This window comes from Condylura cristata, unplaced genomic scaffold (assembly GCF_000260355.1).
Source record: "Condylura cristata isolate star-nosed mole 26May11 unplaced genomic scaffold, ConCri1.0 scaffold00011, whole genome shotgun sequence".
Classification (NCBI taxonomy): Eukaryota; Metazoa; Chordata; class Mammalia; order Eulipotyphla; family Talpidae; genus Condylura; species Condylura cristata.
The window spans coordinates 41767512-41792350 of NW_004567112.1; the positions used below are offsets into that span (position 1 = coordinate 41767512).

Below are 24839 nucleotides of genomic sequence, written 5' to 3' on the forward strand. Positions count from 1 at the left end.
TAAAGAATACAATTTTATTGTATTCACAAAATTGTATATCCTTGATCTGTATTATTTGGAGTATTTTTATTGACCTTAAAAAGAAATCCCATGTGTATTATCACCCCTCCACATTTTCCCCTACTTGTCTAATCCCTGACAACTTGTCGCCTAGTTTCTTTTCTCTGTTTTTTTTTTTTTTTTTTTTTTCTACTCTGGACATTTCATGTAATTGGAGTTATATGATAAGTGGTTTTTGACAGCACACTTCTTTCACTTAGTAAATTGTTTTCAAGGTTCATGAAAGTTGTAACACTGCAGTACTTCCTCTTATTTTATTGCTCAGTAATATCCCATTGTTGAAGAGAAACCAAAGGTAACAATATAATAAACCTTCAGTTTATCAATTCAATAATGATGGCATTTAGGATGGTTCAATATTTTAGCTGTAATAAATATTACCGCTGTGACAACATGTGTACAAGCTTTTATGAAATTTGTTTTCAATTTTCTAGGGTTGAGATGTTGCTGATGACAACTCTAATATTTTTGAGGATCTTCCAAATGGCTTACTATGGTGCTGTGCTCTTTTACATTACCATGAGAACTAGGTCTTCTGATTTCACATCTTCACCCACCCTTGTTAGTCATTATTTTGATTACAGCAGTTGTGATAGTAGAGGTTTTTGTTAGCAAAGAATTTCCACAAAGATATACCTAGACTGAAGGGATTCATAAGTGAATTCATGAGTGAATTCTACAGAACATCGACCGATTAACAATTCTTTACAAACTTTTTCAAAAAATAAAGGGGAAAGAGATCACTATTTTAACAATTGCTGCAGAACCTTTTTGACAACTGCCTTCAGGAAAAGGCTTTTTTTTTTTTTTTTTTTGGTCTGGAGAAAGCTCTGAATGAAATAAAGAGAGGTTTGCACATTGGATTTTCCTGAGAACTTCCAGACACATATTATGGTAATTATCTGGGAAGTAGCTTTTGGACTTGCTCCAAACTCATTCTGTCCTCTGCAGACATTGTTACTTATTGTTACACTTCCAGCTTTTACTGTAATGATAGAGTTAGTGTTTTTCATGGCTAACACAGGTTTGCAGAGTGGAGGATGGTAGTGTTAGGACAAGTTAAAACATTACAAAACTTTGCTAGGATTCAGCCAGTTTCTCCATAGTTTCAATTATATTTTTTATAAGTAGTTGATAGCAAATGCATTCAGGTGTTTCTCCTTCACTGAAGCTGCCAGGTGGTTTGTATTTTGGAAGTAGAGGTTGTTAGCATAGTGCTCCTATCACCAAAGCACCCAGAGTCCACCACCCTAGTCTTTGTGCTCCCTGCCACTGTGTTCTTGCCCTTCCTCCTTCCCCCTCTGAATGCCTCAGATCTGTCATCAGCTTTTAAGGGTTAGTTTGTGAGCTTGGCTTTATCTGACCCTTTAGTCTCTCTGTTCCACCTAGAAGTAACATCATCTACTAGTTTTATATCTCCTTATGACTTATTCTACTTAAAATAATCCCTTCCAACTCATTCATTTCCCCCCCAATGCCTGTATCTTTTTTGATGGCTGAGTTGTATTCCATTGCAATATACGTATTGCATCTTCTTGACCCATTCATTTGGTTTGAGGCATTGATGTGGTCACCGTGGTTTGGCTGTTATAAACAGTGCTGCAATGAACATGGGAGTGCAAATTTCCCTTTGAATTAGTGTTTGTATAGTTTAAGTCAATGCCTACGTGTAGGATTATTCGGTTGTATGGCAGATCCGTTTTTTAAATCTTTTCAGAGAACTCCATACTGTTTCCAAGAGAGACTAGACCAGTCTCTCTTCCCACCAACAAGTAAGAGTTCGTTTATCTCCACATCCTCACCAACACTAATTATTTTTGGCCTTTTTGATCTGGGTCATTCTCAGAGTTTAGTGGCATCTCATTATGGTTTTGAACATTTTTTCATTTGTCTGTGGGCCATGCATATATCATCTTTGAGAAGCGCCTATTTAGCTCTTCTGTCCACTGTTTGGATTGGATTAGTTGTTGATTTGTATGAGCTCTCCTTAGTGTTTGAGATCACCTCCTTTGATGTGCAAATATTTTCTCCTATTCAGTGTGTCTTTTCATTTTGATTGTATTTTAAGGACACATTTCAAAGAAATTGTAGGACTATTGATTATTAAAGATATGAAAAGTACTTTTCCACTAGTAATCACAAAAATGCTACCTAAAACCAAAAAAATATTCATTTAATACCTTCCTAAAGTGAAAAAACACTCTATATCAGGCATTTTCCAACCGTGCTGGAAAATATATCATCATATCAATGCATACTTCAGAGAAACTTGTACTAATATCCTAGGAGATATATGTAAGAGGGGTTAGAGAAACACAGCTAAGCAAAATAAAATAGACTTGACTCAGCTGTCCAGTGACAGTAGAATGTATTTATTGCAGTTAATTCACAAATAGAAGCTTCTATATGTTTAAAAGGTAAAATTAATAAATTATATTTGTATCCAACAACATCGTGAAAGTCAGATTTACATTTACTTAGTAACTTACAGGATAAATTGGATTTTTGGAGTAAATGGAGGAAATTAGCATCTTATCCAGAGAGAATAGTGAACAAAAAGAGACTAAAAAGTATGGGCCATGCCTGCAGAATGATACATGCAATTGCTATCAGAACAGGGGGTGGCTATTTTTCTGTAAAAAAGCTAGATATTAAGTATTTTAGGTATTAATAGACTATAGGGATTCCAAGGAACTAGTCAGCTTCCCATTGTAGTATGAAAGAAAAGTTACACAATATTTAAATAAATAGGCATAGTAAATAAAACTTATTTATTCAGCTACTCCTTCAGCTACTGAAGGAGTGGAATTGGCCCCTGGATTTTAGTGTCTGAACCCAGTGTTAGGTTATAAGTTATGAAAAGACTGTTTTTTTCCCTACCTCTAAATGTTCTCCATTAAAATGGTATTTGTATCTTTTGGAAAATAAATCCTCTTTCTTGAAGGACTTCACTCCCTGAGGAAATTGCTGCAAAAACCAACAGTTGTAGCGCAGACTCTTTGAGGAAGACTTCTGGAGCTCAACTCCTTACTAAGAAGCCATTTTGCCACCCTGTAGTTTTATTTTATTTATTTATTTTTTTGAAAGTATATAGTAAAAAATGTACAAAAAGTGTAGAGATTTTGGCCCAGGAAGAGTCTCTGACACAAAGTAATAAATAAATAACTTAATTATTTGAAACCATACTTTCAATCTTGTGGTTGATTTTGCTATACCATAATTCTGAATATTTTCTTTCTTTTAAAAGTCAGGAATTACTCCTTTTGTAACTTTTTTTTTTTTTTGGCATAAGATCCTTTCTAACATTGTTCAAAAGGTTACAGGTTAAGTAAAAAAAAAAAGTGTACACACTGGGTATGCTGTATTTTAAAATAGAATGAGTCTTAGCAAAATAGGCAACACAGATCTTGTAGAAATAAGTATATCCACTATCTGAACATTAATGCTTTATATTGGAACTTATTGTTAAATTTAATACTCCCATATTTCATTACATTATTCTTATTTTTATTAGCTAAAGAATGTGGAATCCACAAAATCAGGGATTAAGCAGGTTGTGACTATAGCTTTGTTATTTTGACTACATTTTAGAGATAATTGTTAGAATGTCAACAATATGGGGTTGTCAATACACGTAGGGTATTTTTACACTATTAGCCATTTACAAAATACTTTTATTTATAATTTGAGCAATGCAATGCCAACTTGTTATATTAAGCAATAAATAAGCCTAAGAGGAAATTAAATGAATGCAACAATAATAAAAAATATGGGTATTGGTTATTGGATTTTGCATGTTATTTATTTGAATGGCTTTGCTATAACTGATTAGACTGTCAAAGGACTATAATTTGAAGGTAAATTTTGTTTTGCATGGGCATATCAACCAAGCAAAGACACAATTTGTAACAGTGAAATGGGACTGTTGTATGTTGTCTGACAAATTTAACTCACAATGTTTTCAAAGTGCTTTCTGTATGCTTCTTAGGCAATTGCAAATGTCATTCTCAGTCATATCTGTAAGTCTTTTTTTCTTTTTAATATTGGGTTTTTAGAAACACCAATTGTCCAGTTAGCACTCAGAAAGTAAATCAGATGGTACCGTGTAGCTCTAATTATGCCTGTAGAATGATCATAGAAGTCCCAACATTACCAGTCATTTTCTATTAACAAATCAAAGCCATAATAATTTTCTTAAACCTCTTAAGTTAATGGAAGTTGAGAATTACCACATCTATATATTTTAGAGTTTACATTCTAAAACTTTATTAAACAGTTGATTCTTTGGCAAACTGGAAGAAGGCATACATCTAAGCTGAGGAAATTTTATTATTTAACTTAAGAAGTAGAAAAGGTTAACATGTAAATGAAAAGATAATTAGGGAAAAACACTGAAATTAGTACAATGATTACTTATAATTTTTTAAAGATTTATGTTATTTATGCATCCAAGAACTGGGGTATAGATCAGAGGTGTGGAAGGGTAAAGGACAGGGGGGAGCAGAACAGGTGGATCAACTGAAATACTGACAAGGGGAGCAGCAGGTGAGACAGGAGAGGTCTGCTGCACCATGTGGGTCAGCTCCCTTGACTCATAGAACTCTGCTTCAGTGTGCACAGCTTCATTGTGCTGAGTTAACCCCTGTGCCACTGTAGAGACCCAACAATTACTTCTTTAAAAGTCAACAAAAATTTGTGAATATACATTTCTTATTTTGAAGTTAGTATAAAATAAATTTTTCCATTTTATTTCATACTGTAATTTCAGTAAGCATACTATAACTAATGCCCTGCACAAAAATTCGTACTCGTTTACACTAGGACTGAAACTGGTCATTTGGATAGCAGTATTTTTCATATGAACTTTAGGATAATGGTTTGAATTTATCCAAGTGGTCGCTAGATGGCAGGCCTACCACTAAACTGGACGCAGATACAAAATAAATTCCACAAGTAATTTGAATCACTCGGCAGAGCAGTCTTTATTTTGAGGCTAGTTTAGCTTCTTAGTCCATGAACTTTATCTTTTTAGGAAGGGGTAATAATGCAGATGACCTAGGATTTTTATATTCATGTAGAGTTTAATACTTTATAAATTTATATTCCTTCTCATAATAATCCCTTCCATTAATACTGATAAGCACTTCCATATTCTTAATGTAAACCTGAGTTTCCTAGGGCATATGGCAAAGGCTATTTCTTTAGAGGACTACAAGGAAGGAACTTTGAATAATTTTGCTTGAGGGCTCCAGAATTTAATTACAGTACTGTTTGAAATGATTCTGGGATAACTGTTTGTTCTGTCTGATATATATTTTCTGGGCATACCCTACACCTTCATGTTTCCAAAAGAAACTCAATTCCTCTAGGAGACTGCAGAATTAGAGTTACAAAACCATCCCCTCCTCAATGATACTGACCTCTAACTTCTTGATTTTTCTCTTAGCCTTTGGACTCTGGAACAGAATTCTCTTTATCCAGTTTCCTTCCATTTCATCTTTAGTGTTCATTGAAACCTTCCGGCACCATCACTTAAATAGCCTGCAATATCTGATATTGAACACTGGACTCCAGCTCATTTTCAGCTTTAGAAACTAGGCCAGTGGTTTTTTAAAGAACTAATAGGAACCCTTTGCAGAAATTAGAAGCTTGTGCAAGGGTCTGTGTGCACACTCTTCCAGCCAAGCAAAAGTGATGTGAGATGATTCCCACTTCTGCTTTATCCACATCGTAGCATAAAGCCATCATACTCAGCCATCCGTTCATTCCTGCTAAGATTCAGAAGTAATCCTTTTAAACTTTGAGAGAGAGAGAAAAAAAAAGATTTTGGTAAATGTGGACCTAAGTGCACAGAGTATAGAAAAAATACAGTATTTTCAATAAGCATAGTTACAGCACTTCCATTCAACATAACCTCTTAAAACATTTTAAATACATCTCTTGTAAAATGCCTTGCCGAAGGTTATGTTTCTTTTTATGTATTAAATTTATTAGGGTATCTAATATTGATTTACAATATTGTATACCATTCAGAAATACTGTTATAAAACCCTACCTCTTCAGTTTTATGTTACATCCCCACACCCACAATCAAAGCATCCCATAGTCTTCACCATAGACAAAGGTTGAACTTAAAGGTTGCTTTTCTTACTTAAAATCTTATGTTGATGTGAACAGAGGAATGAGCTTATATGTAAACATCTAGATGACAGCAGAATGTGTTTCCTCTTATCACACCATATAATTTCACTGTAGAAAGACAAAAATGCAAGAAAGAAAAAAATAGAAAGACATGGGGGAAACAAAAAGATACATCCACAATCTAGAGACTACCTTTGTGAGCACCTTGACGGACATCTTTTAAAACTTGCAATTATTTATTTTTAGAATGAACAATTCATTTTAAATATATATAGTTAAGAAAAGATATGCTAAGGAATAATTTGCCTTTTACTTTGTTTCATTCAATAGTAAAATCTTACAAAGTTACTGTAAAATATAAAACCAGGATGATGGCATTGGAATAGCGATGACATTTCCACCACCAGAAATCATCATCATATTGCCCATTTATAGATATACATTTTCCCCTCCACTATCATCCACTCATTAAGCAGTGACAATGCTCATCTATTCTCTATTTCTTTAATTTTGCCATTTGAATATTGGTACATACATAGACTTATACAGTGTGACTGTTTTGAGATTCATTGAGCAAAATTGCCAGCTCTCACCTTTTACTCATTTTCTAACTGAATTCTTTCTTCTTACTGTTGAATTTGGAGCATACTTTATGTATTCTAGATATTAGTCATTTTTGGGTTGTATGATTTGCAAATATTTCCTTTTTTTCCTTGAACTTCCAGAATATTCAGTGTTTACCTTCATTCAGAGGTTTTTATTCACACATTGTACTTAATAGAAGGAATATAGAAGTGTGACTGTATGTTCCTAGTAGTCACCCATTTTTTTTATTTTACAAGATATGCTAATTTATATTTAATTGTTCTAGTATTGTGTTACATATATCAGTAACTAAGAAAAATTATCCAATGATAAGTATAGATGCAGAAATCTACAAAATAATTTTTTTGATCTTAGCATTATTTTCTAGTATTCTATAGCTAAACATATGTGTCATTTAGACATACACATTAAAATATGTCTGTCTTAAAATTCTGTCAGCAGTTGAATTTAGTTAGTATTTTCTTTAAAGATTTATTTATCTATTCATTCGTACAGAACTGGGGTACAGACCAGAGATGCGGAGGGTGAGAGGATTCACCAGAGACAGAGTGGGGAGCAGAACAGGCAGATCAACAAAGTATACTGCTGAGGGGAGCAGGGGGCGGGTCAGGAGAGGTCTGCCTTACCCTGTGGATCTCCTAGGGACAGGCAGGGATCAAACTCATGCGGAAGTGGCTTAAGCTTCTTTGTGTTGGGCTTTTAACCCGCTGAGCCACCAGGGAGGGCCCTAGTTACTATTTTTTAAGAAATTAATTGAAAATGTTTCTATATTTTATCAGTACTTGGGATATTTTTAGGTTATGGATAGAGTTTGAGTTATCCATTTATGATTCAAAGAACGTTTTTTTCCATCAAGACCTATTTATGACTGGATCTTTGATAAACCGTGGACTATTTGAAATATGTATATAGGCAGTATATTTAATTCATATTCATGGAAAATTTTTTTTTGTATGTTAAGATTTTTAGCATAAAATAATTACAACAGTTTGAGTTAGCATAGTAACATTCTGCAGCTCAGCATGAACGATATATTGAAAAGTATGCTTTATAGAAATATTCTTATATTGGCTGAATTCAAAAACAGAAGCTGTGATGGTTTCCCTTTCCTCCCCCAATTGTGTTATTTCCATCATTGGAAAATAAATAACTCCAAAAAGTACAAAATTGTTCTTACAGAACCGAATTAAATATATATATATATGTATATTTTTTTCTTTTCCCAGATTTTAGTTACATTTGTCTACTTAGGCAATCAAATTGTTTCTTAATTTAAAGAAAATTATCTTTTCACTTTTATTTTTTGGTCCTAATCTTGAATTAATGCAGGGAATTTGGAAAATTCTATATTGTTTTATTCCCTTCAGCTTTAAATATTCATGTTTCTATCACAATGAAGAAATTAAAAAAAGCTAAAAACCTTTAGATTTTTCTGGTACACTTCCCAAAGACATTCAGATTTTAAGATTTTAAGCAGGAACTAGTTAGATTGAGGTTGTGCGTAGGTGTGTGTGGTTTTGGTTTTTTTTTTTTTTTTGCACTGTGAGTTTTATATAAATTTAAGAATTATAAGTTACTGTCTGATCTCTCCTTTGCTCTGTTCTCTAAGTTCAATAGTTCCTTTTAAGTAAAAACACCCTTTTTATAAGAAACTATTTGTAGTTTCTCAAGACTTTAGTGACTTAAAAATATTTCATATACATAAAGTCAGAACAAGGTTTATGTAAGTGTTCATTTATCTATCTGAATGATTGTTTGCAGAAGCAGTCTCTTTTCTTGTCTTTACTTTCAGACGTCTATCTGTTGCATTTCCTTAAGAATTTCTTTTCTCTGTCCAATTGTATATAGACCATTTTGTCAACACACAAACACACACATCCATTCACTGACAGCTATTGAATTTGGATTAAAACCAGCATTCTGGCTACAATGAAACAGCTTTGTAGATTTCTTTGCAATTAAAATGATTATCAACAATTAGGTTTCCTGAAGCTCAGAAAATGAAACAGTTCACATTTTTAGATTAATTTCCATCTGATTTTGATGGAGAAATCACCTAATTAGAAAAGCTAGATAGAACTCCAAAGAATTTTTTAGTCACCCCTTTTACTCTATTGTATAATTGTTAACATAGATAATTTTGTAAGTTTAATGTCCTCTGGGGTCAGTGTCAGCATAGTTTAACCCACAATAATCTTTTGTCTTTAAACATTTTTTTTTTAAATAATGACAAATTTGTAGTAGTTTAAACAAATACTGGTAAGCTGTATTACCATCAGCTAAAGGGTAACGACTGCGAGATAAATGAGGAGGCACTGAAAGATTAGCCAACTATCATAATATGATCTACAGGGTGACTGGTCAGTTCAAAACTCTAACATAGTAAAATCCTTTCATTCATAACACTCCCCTCTGTGAACAGTTGGTGTTGTCAATCGAGTCTCTCCTCTATTATCTGTATTCTGTTGCCCCAGAGTTAACTTTTCACCCTGGCTTTTGGGAGGAACCCACAGGACTACTCATCCCTACTGATTTGGTATTCAGTGATCATGATACCCCTGTGTTCTAAATGAGCCTTCCTTTATTGCTTTAGATGGCATAATTAGATCTTATTTCCCTTGGTACCTTTTCTCAATAGGAAGCCCCACTCTATTTCTTATATTTTACATATTTTCTATTGTTACCCTGTTCATTCTACTGCCTTCACTATAGAGGAAATGTCTCATACATGCTTCTTGTATCATATTCTGGAAGAAACATGGGTTTAAACAAGTGATTTCTCAAAACCTCAGTGTGGTGGGGGGCAGTGTGTTTGTGTGTGTGTCTGTGTGTGAAATATCCACTTTCGCAAGAGACATTGTTGGGAGTAAAATAAGAGAATGCAGCATCTTGCACGGAGAGTGAATGCTGATAAACTCTGTACCAATGAAGTCCTTTATTTGTGGGTCTTTTAGGGGAGGGTAGTTCAATTATCTTTTACATATATTTTAAATATTCTAGACCCCAATCAGTATCACAGCTCATTTGTAACTTTAAATCACTTAAATGTGCAGCTTCAACTTCTCATTTATTGAATGAGAATATATAAAGTCCATGCTTTCTATTAAGATGGCATTGATGAGCAAAAGGAAACAAGTTATCACTGTGGTGATAATACCTGGTGAGCATTTCCAAATATTACCTCGATTACAAATAAATGAATATATAGATAAAATTTTAAAAATGCATTAATTTTTCTTTTTTTTTCTGTTTTAAGAATTATTTATTTACTCATATAGAACTGGGGTACAGGCCAGTGATGCGGAAGGTGAGAGGATTCACCACGGAGAGAGTGGGGAGCAGAACAGGCAGATCAGCGAAGTACACTGCTGAGGAGAGCAGCGGGCGGGTCAGTAGAGGTCTGTGGGGCCATGTGGATCTCCTCTGGGACAGGCGGGGATCAAACTTATGCGGAAGTGACTTAAGCTTCTTTGTGCTGTGCTTTAACCCGCTGCACCACCAGGGAGGGCCCTCTTTCTTTTTTTGTATACCCTTCAGTACCCAAGAACAAATCTCTCTTTTGTTTCTAGTGTCTGTTTTCTAGCACCATGTCTTCCCTTCTTTAGAAAAGTGTCTCCAAATGCTCTCTGTTCTCTGTGCTTTACACACTGAATTTTACTACACAATCTAATATCTTAATTAACTACTTTCTCAAATATTCTCAACTTTGCAGAGAAATATATTTATTTAGTCTATGTAGTGTCGCTATTTCAGACATTACAATACCCTAAGAAACCAAACATATTTCACACACTGCTTCTGCCCTCAAAGAGTTCAAAGTCTGAAAGAGAACTGATTTCAATGGCATCCTATAAAAGAGTTCTGTAAAAAAGTATTTGGATCAACAATGCATTTATATTATGTCTCAGTAATTCCATGCAATCCTCTTATTCATAACCTAATGATTCTTGGACATACTCTCAATATGTATGTATTCAAAACTATTTCACTTCTGTTAAATCCCAAATTTCTCCTACTTGCTCTAGTTTACATCTCTTTTACACCCAAGTAAGTCTAAGATAAGCCCTTAGTGTTATTCTTTTTATAATTAAATTTCTCCATTTTATCATTAATTTCTATTTCTTTCCCTGGGACCTCAGGACAAAGATGTATGTTATTTCCAATTAATATCACTTCTCATAACACATCATTTCTACCTACTGTAGTGATATTTAATTCAGTATCTCCACTTGATTTTTTTAGTGCCTGTAATTACTGGTTCTTCATTTGATGCTGCTCATTTATTTACAAAAATATTACCTATTTGTTATCCTGAAAATATTTTATTGTTTTTGACATTGAGAATTTAACTTACCTAAAAATCTTACATTTGGTTTCCTGTAAAATGCAAGTGGCTGCATTCAGCCCAGGGATAAGAATTATCTCTTCCTGGTGAACTGTAAGTGTTCAACTGAGCCTTGCTTCTGTCATGGTAGGGAATAATTCAGGTTTCTTTAATCATGAATACTGATGTGGTGAAAATTGCTGCAAGCTAACCATGACTTAGAACTGCAACCAAGCTTTGTTCCTAATCACGGGAGAGACTAGTGAACCTTGCAGTTGTCAAGAACACTGCAGGTTCTCAGATTTTATCCTCCTTGCAAACAAGCAGGGTAGTTATCAAAATTTCATGGATGCTGGGAAGTGATAGCATATATAGTCTGTTACATCTAGCAATAGCAAAAGGCAGATATCAGCACTTTTGTACCAACTACCCAACTTCATTCCTTAAGGGGGAACATAAAAAGGACCTAGTGGTACCTGCATATATAATAAATTATGTTGCAGAAGGACAGTGGCTTAGGAGAACTATGTCTTTTATAATGAGAGATAAGCATACATAGTCTTGCTCTGGAGGGAGACATTATCTTTATTATATTGAACAGTAAATGTGCCTGCCCTTTGTTTCAAAAGGAGACACTATTCCATTTTCCAAGGATATTAGCAAAATGCCCTTTATTCTGGAGGGAAACATTATCTCTGTCTTTCAAGGTGGTTTGATAGACTAACATCCCTGAAAAGATAGTATTGAATAAAAGGCAGTAAGGGCCTCACGAGCAAGATACACCGAAATGTGAATGATTCATAGAGAATCGTCACCCTGTACTGCCACACAGTGAGCTTCCTTGATAGAACTGGGTTCAGTATGTCTTGTTATTATATTCTGCTCTGGTGCTCCCATACTCGTTCTGCTTAAATGTACCATAGTCCAAGGATCGATAGTCCTTGCCAGTAAATCTAATTCTCAATGAAACCTGAGAATACATTGGGTAACAGAGGCGTTACATACCTACAAGTGCATATGTTTCCGTTTACACTACCTAAGATTGTTGCTCCATCCAATCTGTGATACTTAATCTTTTTAATGCACAATATTTCATAAGGGAATGTTGTGAAGTACAGGTTTTATTTTTTTTTCTGAGTAGAAGGATTTTAATCTTTTTTTAGTATTTTCTAACCTCTCTTTTAAATGTCTTCAATTAACAAACCTGTGTAGGCTAACACAGTGAATTAGGGCTTGGGTTCCAGATTCAGACTTACTTGTACTGAAGTTCTAGTCCTGCTTTTTTCTAGCTACATAACTTTAGGGAAATTCATTTATCTTGATTAAACATTTTTGAAATAAATTATTGGGAGTCACAATTATATGATACAGGGACATAGTGATTATGACATGGCATAACACACATATGTATTTAGTAGAGTGCTCAATGCAGAGAAAAAGGAAGAGGTATTTTCTTGTGGTTAGGAACTTAGGTTCTGTAATCAGGCTGTCTGACTGCCAGTGAGGGCATCTTTGCTCATCATCTGAGAAAGTTATACATAATGTCTTAGTTTCAGTTTCTTCAATTTTTTAACTCTTATGAGAGTTAGGAACATAGGTGCTCAGTAATAGTTGAATGCATGAATTATTGATGGCTACAATGATCCTATTTAAATAGACCCAAGGTCTCCAGTTCTCTAAGCTCTTGTGTTACAGCTTCTGCTCCTTCAATATAACTTGAAGTTTACTCAATATTCATCTTTCCCATGCTAAGTAGTATAGTGTCCCCTTGTATCCATGTTGACACTATGACATTGCAGAAAATCTCCTGTGCTGCTAAAATCTAGTCACTTGTCTCTTGTATCTGCATTGTTGTTTACTTTTCCTATAAGCACCTCATAACCCACTATTTCTCCCTCCTCCCCCCCTTTTTTTTTTTCCTAAAATGTATAGATGCTTCCTCAAGTCTATACAACACTGTTGTCATGGTAAATGTTGAAAGAAGTTATTCCCTTATTCATTCAGTAAACTCTTCTGACTTATTAGTATACATATGAAAGGATGTTATGCTTTTTCATGAAATTCCTGTTAACTCCTCTTCAACTGGAAGTGACTGCCCTCTGTTGTCTCGAAATTTCTGTATTTCTTTGTTTATCATCTCTTAAGATCCTTATCTTAGATGGCACTGGCCATGTGTATGCTTTTTCTCTTCTTTAACTTACACATTATGTTAGGACTACAATTTACTCTTCTTTATCTTTACACCCCCCAAATGACTTATAATATCTCATGCAAATTAAGCACTGGAATTTTTCGTTGTTAAGGTGTTCGGAACAAGTCATTTAATTAATGAGCTCCTGTAATGCCTCATGGTGTAGATCTGGAAGTGAGAACAATGAGGCTGCAACACAAAGATATTACCCTTTCCTTCTCAGCTCTATGAATTTCCTGAAAGTTGTTTGATTAAAAAGTTCTTTCTTTCCCCAAAGAAATACCACAATAAAAGTTACTTGGAATTTTCCTCTTCATTCATCATCAATATTAAATAACAAAATATAACAAATGCTGAAATTAGAACTATTCCAAACAAAAAAAATAAAGTCTTATTTATCTATATTAAATATAGATACTAAATATGTTAATACAGATACCAGGAAACACATTTATATAGGATACAGTAAAATATGCCAGCTGCTCAACTTACAAAGGTGTCATAAGTCATAGTGAGAGAACTGAGTCAGAGACTAGCTACTGACATTGTATATTTATGACAGAGAAGCAAAAACCTTACTACACTAAGTGATGATTACATAAAGTTTAACTATAGTAATATAGGGATTCCAACACTATTTTTAATAATTTCTTTCATAGTTATGGTAAAGGAAAGTTACATGATTTTGCTGCTATCCCTGTGTGCTCATATCTTTGAATTTTCAAGAAGCATATACCATTAATCATATAAATTGGCTTTCCATCTCAGAAGGGATGCATATAATTCACACCAATGAAGGACAAGCAAATACTCCTCTACTGTGGAGTTGAGAGCAAACACAGTGCACTTTATTAATAAAGGAGCTTTCTTTTTGCCACCTAATTGTGTTACTAATCTCATTAGCAGAATCCATATGAAATATTGGAATATGATATCGATACTGACATTGATAATAATACTTAGGTTGCTAATGTGAAAATATTTCCAGCTACACAGCAGCACAGATTATATATTTTTTTAATTTTTATGTCCCCTCATGATTTCATGGTTTAATTGTATTAAGTATGTAATTAAATTTTCATTATACCCAGGACCTGCCATTCTCCATCATACCACCTGCAAAACCACAGCTTCAAGTTTCAGCTAATTCAGTCACTAGGGACTGTACAACTAGTTTGCATCTATGCTGGGACAATTTAACCCTGAATGGGACTATCCAAAGGAAAATTTTACCAGCAGCATTTCCAATCAGAATGCCAGAAAGAACTCACATTGAAGCACCCTGGAAGATGTACATTTAATTTATAACATTTGTCCTAAAAGATTTTGTTTGCTTTTAAATACAGCTTACCATATCTCACAAGCACCTGCACAATAAGGTTGCTGTCAGTTCACTTGGCCTCATTTTCTTTCAGGTGCTGTATAGTCCCATTTCTTTCAGATTTTTTCACCCCTGTTTTGCTTCTGCCAGAAGATTTTGGTCCCTACACTATCCTAACTATGATTTCACTTCAATAACACTCTTCATTTCTCATTGCATAGCAGACACCACTTCTACTGAAATATCTTTTCTGAACTCCAATAACTAGAAACATCCTTGTGTGGCACATCCTCCCTCCATATCTTTAAAGCCCAGTCTCAGGTTGTAAGACCTGTTTTCTTTGCTTTTGGTGTATGTCTCCTTTTCCTAATAAACTCTAAGCTCTGGCGAGCTTTATATGTTTGGCTTTTCATTTTATCTCCATTGGCAGTCAACAATATGTCTTTTTATTTATTTGTTTAAAAGTGAACTTTATTTTGTTCATCATAATGACATGCAAATAGACAGTTTTTTTTTTTTTTTAAGATTTATTTATTTGTGCATACAGAACTGGGGTACAGGCCAGAGGCTCAGGGGCGGTGAGAGGCTTCACCAGAGACAGAGCGGGGAGCAGAACAGGCAGATCGACGAAGTCCACTGCTGAGGGGAGCAGCGGACTGCTGAGGGGAGCAGCGGGCGGGTGAGGAGAGGTCTGCCACGCCATGTGGTCACCTCCTGGGCAGGCGGGTATTGAACTCATGCGGAGGCGGCTTTAGATTCTCAGTGCTGTGCTTTAACCCGCTGCGCCACCAGGGAGGGCCCGCAAATAGACAGTTTTTAAAACAAGAGTGCTTGCATACCCAGCACATTTTTATCCTGTGTATAAATGATGCTTGGTGATCAGATTTGCACATATTTCTAGTCCAGATGTTTTGATGATCCGTCAAGAGCAATTGTAAAGGATCTTGATATGTAAAATTTATACTTTTATAAAAGTAAAAGGTTTATTTTTGACTTTGTAAATTTTTGGAAATATTATTCTAGAGCTACAGTCTTCATGGCTTCAAGGGACTGTTAGAAGCTCTACAATATTTAAAATGAAACCATGGCACAAAAAGGGAAGAAAACAAACTGATCTATACAGAGGAGTGTCTTGAGAAAATGAAAAGAAAAAAGTGACTGTTAGGTTGGTGAACAGATGTCATATCCAGTTTATTATTTTGTAATCTCAATGAGAGAAGTAACCACACCTCTGAATCCTTAGGCCTATTATAGCACCTTAAATATACAGGTAGTCCTTTGTCAGTTATTCAGTCAATAATTTATTTTGAGTTTTATATATCAAGAACCCTGAAGTTATCCACAGACACAGTAGCACATATCGATCCCTGGCCAGGGAGGTGACCCACATAACACAGCAGACCTCTCTGTCACCCACTGTTCCCCTCGGTAGTGTACTTCATCAGCCTGTTTTCCTCCCCACTCTGTCTCTGATGATTCCTCTAACTCCCACCCTCACTCCTTGCATCTCTGACCATAAATAAACAAACCTTTAAAAGAAATCTAGTTATGTAAGGACTATGGGTGCTTGGTGGTGGGAGAGTTAACAGCTGTCGTAACCACACTTTCACGTAGGTTTGAATAGTTGAAATGAAGCTATAACACAAACATTGAAGGGAAAATCATTGCAGGCAAAGGAAACCACAAGTAATATATTCTAATGTCACAGTGTTTGGCTTACTCAATTGATAGAAAAATTTCACTGAATTTCAGAGTGTAGTAAGCAATGATTTGGTGTAAATGATGACCCTGGAATGTAAGGAAGAGCCTACTATTTCCCTGTGTGTGTGTGTGTGTAAATGGATGAATAGATGGATGATTCATTGGCTTCCCAAAAGCAGTACTTCCCTTACTACCACTTTGGCATATTTTTTAGTATGTATTTTGACAGGGAAATATCCAGTTGTGATACAAGGGGTCAAAAACTATTAAAATTACTAGATTCCCTTAGAATATACACATAGCAATTATATGTTCTCCATCAAAACCAAAATGCCTAAAACATCCTTTTAATGTCACATGAGAGCCATAATCAACATTTTTCAAAAATAAAATTGTTGTTTTTGTGTAGAAGTATGGTGCAGAGGGTTGGAGGGGACAGAGTAGGGAGCAGACAGAACAGGCAGATTAACTGAAATATACTGCTGAGGGGAGCAGTGGGTGACACAGGAGAGGTCTATTGTGCTTCATGGGTTAGCTTCCTAGCTAGTCCCAGGCTGGGACTCAGGCCACAGTGGTGACTTAACCCCCAGACTTGTGGGGCCTCCCAATCCATGACCAACTTTAAACAAAGTGTCCATGTCTTCCTTAGGAGTTCCCTTTCAGACCTGCAACTGTAGGGACAGAAAGTGACCAAAGGTTCCATGTACTGTGCTTTCAAATCCATTGTTGCATCTGCACTGAGACTATGTCTGCATGTCCCATGATTGTACCACGCCACTGACTAACTACATCTGAGATAGTAAAGCAGGTCCATTCCTGAAACATCAATGTCTGATGTCTACTTTGGCTTTGGGAGTCTCAGATGACTTTGTCTCATTTTCTTAAATTGTCTAACAGCCTAGGGAGCTTTCACTGCTTTTCTCCTCTTTCATTCAGAGTCATAATTTTACTGGTGTCTGACAACTCTCTCACTCCCCGCTGATTTTCTCTCATAGGCATTTCTTCTAATAAATCCTTGCACATTTAATCCATTTAAGTGTCTCCTTCTCAGAGGACCCTAGACTGGAAAAGTGATAAAGTAGATCAATTTGTTTTTGACATCTGAATTCTCTTGTCTTGCCAAGAATTATACCAAAAAAAATCACATTCTTATTTTCAATGATATTGATTTAACACCATTACTTAGTCAATTACAGTACTTCACTTACAAATCCTTTAAACTATACTTTTGTAATTATGGTTTATTAGAACCCAGTGATCTCTAAGGCGGATAGAAAAGACATGTCAGAATCTCACAGGAAACTTGGAATTTTACTGTCATATTTTTAAACAATTATTTTTATATGCTTCTAACTCTTCTGGAATCTTAGTTATACAAATTCTTATACATAAATGTTACAATTAAAAATGCTGAATAATTTAGTAATCCAAAGTACAGAGCAGATCTTTGTTTCTTACCTCTCCTTTCAAAGTGACACCTTTTTGACAGTAAAGTGACATTTCTCACTTAAATCAGAAACTAAACTTTGGTTTAGTCTTTACCCCCCCCCCCGTTTTTGCATGATAAAGTCTTAGGTTCTTTTATCTTGATTTATTGTATCTTTAAAAAAAATACACACTACTGTCTTATTTGTGAAAGGACATATTAATCTATAATAGCTCAATTTTTATATGTAAATTAGATTCAGTTCTAAAAGCCTCCATCTGACGTCTATGGCTTCCTTTAAAAATGACATTGTCCTTTTCTTTTCCATGCCTTAAAACTCCCTTTGTGTTTCAGGATTTCCTGTCAAGTCCCTCTTCTGTACTACTCCCAACATAACAAGCCCAAGTGTCTGGAGTGTTCATTATGTCAAATTTATCCACACTATTTTTGATCTTTGTTAAGTCCTTTAGGAATATTCCTTCAATTCCATGGAAGTATCTCTTCAGATGATCCCTCACTTTAATCATCTATTAGCTTCCTTTGTCTTCATATACATAAAACATAAACTGTCTATGACATATGAACTGTAAAATGCATAATATATGAGCTATGTGTTTTATGAATGTTAATGTGAATTATAATAATGATAGCATCATTATAATGGGGAATGATATCACTAGTTTATGAAATGTTTTCATGTTTTGGTCATGCTTCCCCTATTATGGTTATGCAAACTTATCAATATATTATATACAAATCAGAAGTTAAGAAATATCTGGCTCTTGATCTCGATTCTGCTCTATTTACCACTTTTTGAACTTGGGTGACATATGAAACTTTCTTAGCTTCTGTTTTCTCATAAAATCATAACATTGCTTCCTTGAGTTTTACTTATAATGCAAATAAGTCATATAAACATTTTCTGTAGTCCCCTCCCTTAATAAATATTATAAATATTTTACATTTTAAACCTATTTTTTTACATGAGCCTTTGAACAGACTAAAATCTCTTTGGGTTTTTAGAAATGATTGACATCACATAACTATTTACTGCATGCTTTCCATTTGGGATATTAGATTCTGTACTTGATCTTTAACAATAGAGCAGATTTTTTCTCTCTTATGCTTTCCTTAAGAAGTTAGAAATTCCTCATGAATTGATGTGATCCACAGAATATTTATACAAAGATGGCAAATAGCATTTATCCTTCTCTGAATGATGTAATTTCAGAGAATTAGAAGCAGCAGTAGAAGCTGAATGTGGAGTTAGTTTTCAGTTTCATGAATTTGATTGATAGTATTATACTAAGAATCTCTGAATGTTTAAAATCATTACTCTCAAATAAAGACTTGAATTTCAAATAGAACAATTCAAGTTTTTATCTATTTTATCAGATATTCTACAATTAAAGAGCATTTATAAGGAATCTTTTTTTTTTCTAAAAGCTTAAGTTAATTCTCAGACAGGTGCTTTCCACAGTGTTGTTCATTTGATTTTTATAGTCATGATTCTGAGACAAAGGAAGTCCTTCAGAAAATCAGTGCCCATGTTCCTATACCAGTTGAAAAAGAAACTGACTTTTTCTGGACACATGCCTACTTATGAACCAATCATTTTGGCCCGGAAAAAAGACACTTTGGCAACATGCTTTATATTCCCATCTGCATAATACGGTGAAAGGAGAGTTTCCCAAAGATACAAATGTAGTAGAGGAAGGAAAATAGGTCAAGTATAATAACTTTTATTTAAAAAGAATTGGAGAATTTTTGTTTCCATTAATAAAATAGCTGGGAGATTAATAGACAACATAAACATTGGATTTTTTCTTTAAAATTTAAATGATAACATATGCTCGGCCTGAAATTACACTAAATTTACTTAATGTTTGGTGACAAAATTAATAGTGCTTTACATCTATTAACAGTTAAATCAACGTTGTCACACGTCAAACATCCTGTCATTAATATACAAATCATCTTAAGAAAATTTATGTATCTTTTCTAATATCAATTTTAATGTTTTTTTTTTGTTACAGGATATTTTGTTTTGTATTAACACAGCAAACTTATTTATAGTGCTTACTATGTCTCAGGTTTTAAGGGTTTTTCATACACTAACACATTTAAACCTGTAGGAATCTTCTGAATTGAATGCTATCATTGCTCGATATTACAGATGGGAAGGTTGAGAAATAAAGACCAAGTGAATTCAACAAAATGTACAACTTTGGTAATCTGGCTGTTTCTAAAATCCTTGTTCATAAGTATACTGAAACACGAGCAGAAAATACAAGCTTTTTATACATAGAGCTTATAATTATAAAACCAAAACCCTATTACAAATAAAATATGAAATTAAAATCAATAAGTGACTGTACTTCTTCCTATATGCTCATTTTACCACCCATCAGTCTATCATCAACCTAACAAATCTAAAAACCTCTTCAGTAGATAAGAGAACACTCTGTCACTACCCTTTAAAATTGTACATTATTCCTCTCCCCCAACACACACTTACAGTAAAATTGAAAAGCCTAATCAAGAACAAAGGATCTAGAAAGGCCTGTCATCTACCTATATCAAAATCCTCCCACTCTCCAACTCACTCACAAAATCTAGACCCAGTGGCCTAGTCACTTACTATTCATTAAACGTATCTGCACATTTCTCAATCAGCATCTTTAAACTAATTGACTTTTCTTCCTGATTTGCTCTTTCCATAGACAATGTGTGGCTCTGTTTCTCTACTGAAATGTCCCCTTAAGGAAGATAGTAGACCTTACACCATATATAACTAAAGCTTCCTCCATCTCTTTTGTTCATTGCATTTTATTTTTCAGTTTTTGCATAATCCATTACAGACTGTGTTTCTTTGTTAACTGTTTTCTTAACAAGTAGGTTACAAACTTATGGAGGATGGGTTATTTTTTGTTAGTTCATTGACTGCTATTTCTTAACACCTTTCACTTATACTTGGCACAGAACAGCCATCCCATAAATACTTTAAATTAAATTAGCCCAATAATCGTGAGATCATTGTGGATTCATATTCAATTGTAAGAAATAACAGAGATCCCATGTATTTAACGCCAGTTTCTTCTGATAATATTTTGGAAATTGATGTGTTCAAAATACAGAACATCCCAGTAATCAGAAAGAACCCTCCTATTGTATTTTTATAACATTTTGTCAAGTTCTTTGTTTTGGTGCCAAATTTGGATAGTGCAGCAGAATGAAGAGTGAACTGTCCACCATCTTGTTCCTTGGTGTTTAGATGATTGGTTAGTTTGCCTGCTTTTCTCTACCATTCAGCATATTTTAATTATTCATATACATAATGGACTAAGTTTTTCATGGTACTTAACAGAAGGAGTAGGGAATAACATGTCTAACTCATCTACTAGAGATTTCCCTAGTTTATATTTCCCTAGAATAAATATTAGAGTTTTTAAGTCAACACTTTGGATCCAATTTGGCTCTGTTTCTAACCAAAGTCCAAGGTATGTCTGTTTTATGTTCCCCTGCCCACCACAAAGTAGGTTCATCTAATTTTCAAAGGCAAACCCTAACAGTCCCTAGGGTAACAAAATTTTTAGGCTCTTTTGGGCACAAAGTTCTTAATAACACCTCGCTAACTATTCCTAACCTAGCTTAGGATATATGCTTCCCTGAAGGTCATTACTTACATGAAGTACTATTTTTGTTTTTGTTGTTTTCTTGATATACTTTCTAAACAATATAACAATGCTAGTCATAATCAGGGGCAAAACAGTAAAGATTTAGAATATGTAGTGTGGCCTCAAAATCCAGCTCTGCCTTTTACTATGTTTTGTGTGCCTCTGAGGCATTTTCTTATTTTCTGTTTCACAGTTTCATCTGTAAAATTGCAATGATAACAGTAATAATAACAATTTTAAATAACTTCATAGTACTTTTTTTTTTTTAAGATTTATTTATTTGTGCATAGTGAACTGGGGTACAGGCCAGAGGTACAGGAGTGGTGAGAGGCTTCACCAGAGATAGAGCGGGGAGCAGAACAGGCAGATCGACAAAGTGCACTGCTGAGGGGAGCAATGGGTGGGTCAGGAGAGGTCTGCCATGCCATGTGGTCACCTCTGGGGCAGGTGGGAATCGAACTCATGCGGAAGTGGTTTTACATTCTCAGTGCTGTGCTTTAACCCACTGTGCCACCAGGGAGGGCCCATAGTGCTTTTTTAAGAGGTAAGTGGGTAAAACTTATAAACAGCTTAGGGTACTGCATGCTATGGAAGTCCATCTATGTGCATACACATATGTTATAAAATAAACACTTCTTTGTTTACCCTGATGCTGGATATGAGAAATCTCATAGTCTCACAGTCAATGTTATACCAGTTAAGGAGTAACACTTACCTTAGAAATAGATCTTTAGTTTTAACAAGTTTCATGTTGATTAGCAATTGAAAACTGTATATATTACGAATGGTTCATATGCCTCTATTATGATGGCTATTTCAATAAGGGTGGAATTACATGTTGAACAATGTTATTACTATTATTTTTATTTTTGCATAGAGGAGCTGGAGAATAGGCTAGCAATTTGGGGCTAAGAGGATTCACCAAAGACAGAGTAGGGAGCAGAACAAGCAGACTGCCAAAGATGCACTGCTGAGAGGAGTAGCAGGCGTGACAGGAGAGGTCTGCTGTACCATGAGGGTCAGACCTCTGGCTGGGGATTTAACTCAGGCCACAGTGGTGATAACACTGAAGCTTAACCCTAGACTACCAGAAAAGCCTTGAAAAATAATTTTATAGATTTGGATAATGGATAATATATATGAATGCATATAAACAATAGAATTCTGTTTTCATTTTTCTTCAGAGAAAAGTTTATTGAACTAAAACCCCTGGTGTATAGCAAGTTTAACACAAATGCTACCTGCATATCATCCTTAAAATTCATTAATTTTTGCTCCTTTTTTCTAAATCATGAGATAAAAATACACTTAACAGGATGACTGCAAGTCAAAAGGCCTTTGGGGTTATCAAATTGACTTCTTTATTGATAGCATCATCGCTCCACTGAAAACTGCTATTTATAGACATGATCATTCTCTTGTGACCAGAAGCACATGGCTAAGGTGTTTCATAGATCAACCAGACCATCTTCTGGCATTCAGGTTTCATTCCTTTGAGCTTCACTCTTACACTATTATGTTTTCTATTGAACATTTCTGTAAGCTAAAATATCTATATAATTTAATCACACACACACACACACATAAACACTGTTGTTTGGGGAACACTTATCAGATCATAGGATTCCATTCCTAGTTTCACATTTCTAAGACTTAGTGATAACATATGAGAAGCATACCTGAATTTTATCAATAACACTTTTATCTCCAGTTTGGCCTGCATATATAGGTAACTATAAGCAGTAAACTACTTTCTATATAGTTTGCTAGCAAATGCTATTTACAATATGTAATTGCTTGCAAAAACCATCATATTAGGTCTCCACGTCAAAACAAGTGAACCATCTTTGAACATTATACTGTGTGTATGAATATATCACTTATGTGTGTGTTCATGTGTGGTACAATCTTTTGTGGCATGACTTTTGCTTAAACTTCATGAGAGTCATTCCCATTTTTTTTGTGTAACTGTATTTTGTTCATGACATTGTGTGACATTGTATAAGTACACCACAATTTATTTAACTGTGACACCACTGACTGATAATTGAGTAATTTTAGGTCTCAGATATTTACAATAAGTATTGCTGCTATTGACATTTGAATACATGTCTGAGGCATCATATGTATGCAAGTTGTGTGTAAACATCTTAGATTGGCTATACAGCTTTGACATACATTTGTAAGATGTTTGCACAAACTTACACGTTAACTGGTGATGTAGGATAATACTAATTTCCCTAGAGCTCCCCCCCTATTAATTTTTCTATCTTGTTTTTTTTTTTTTAGTCATTCTAGTATGTTCAGTATCTCTTTAATTTGTGCTTTGATAAGTAACCGATTTGAATGCTTCTTAAAATATGCTCCTGTGTTCATATGGATATCATCTTTAGTTAAGTATCTAAATCTTTTGACTTTCTTTTTTTTCTATGGGACTGCCCTTCCCATACTTGCTTGAGTTCTTGATATATCTTTGCCAAGTTCGTTGGAAATTAGTTTTCCAGCATTATTTGAAAATAAAATTTTCAAAATTTTATATAGTTCACTATATAAACTTTTGATTTGCCCCAATGTTATGAAAATAATTCTCCTCTATTTGTTCTAAAAGCTTTATTATCATGCCTCTTATTTAGATAGCCAATTTCTATAGAATTGACTTAAATATGATACAAAGTAAGGATCTCCATGTTTTTTTCTCAACAGAATATCCACTTTACCCAGTTGAATTTATTAAACTGACCATCCTTTCTTGATAGCACTACAGTATCATCTTTTCTGACCATAAAATAAGAACACATGTGAATTTATTTCTGAACTTTTCCCCTTTGGTTAGTTTTTCATCTTAGACACAGATGTCTCTTATTTCCAAATCAAAGTATTATTTCTATAAAATAATAGATATGATGTGACATTTTGTTTAATTAATCTGATGAGGCAAGTTAAATATGCACACACAGTTTCCAGAAACTGACATAGTAGATATTTGAGGACTCAAAATTTGCAAGACATATAGAACTGGTATAGTTATAAGCTTCTCTTTTCACAGGCTTTACCATAAGAGGAGGTTGTAGACCTGGTTGTTGCAAAGTGACTAAAATTGCTGTAGAAAATCTTTCCTCTTAGCAGTCAGGAAAGTTCAATTTAAAATGGTTTCAAAATCAAAGAAAGAATGCCATCAACACAGAGCAATTGTGAGATTAGCCAGATGGAATTTTATTCAATGTCTGAAATATCAGTAAACAGATATATTTGATGAAATAAGTCTGATAAAAGTAGATGGAAATCCAACAGATAAATAGAAAGTATAAAGAGGAGCCAAGTGAAAAACTGCAGAACTGAAACATACAATTCTGAAAAAAAAAAAAAATCATTGGCTAGAAGAATAAGGATGA

The 24839-nt window shown here is 34.4% G+C and overlaps 1 protein-coding gene across 1 annotated transcript in view; it reads left to right on the forward strand.

The window, feature by feature from the left end:
- The window catches only part of CTNNA3 (catenin (cadherin-associated protein), alpha 3), a 1271003-nt gene that overhangs the window by 1090259 nt on the left and 155905 nt on the right, over positions 1-24839 (forward strand). The window lies entirely within an intron of this gene.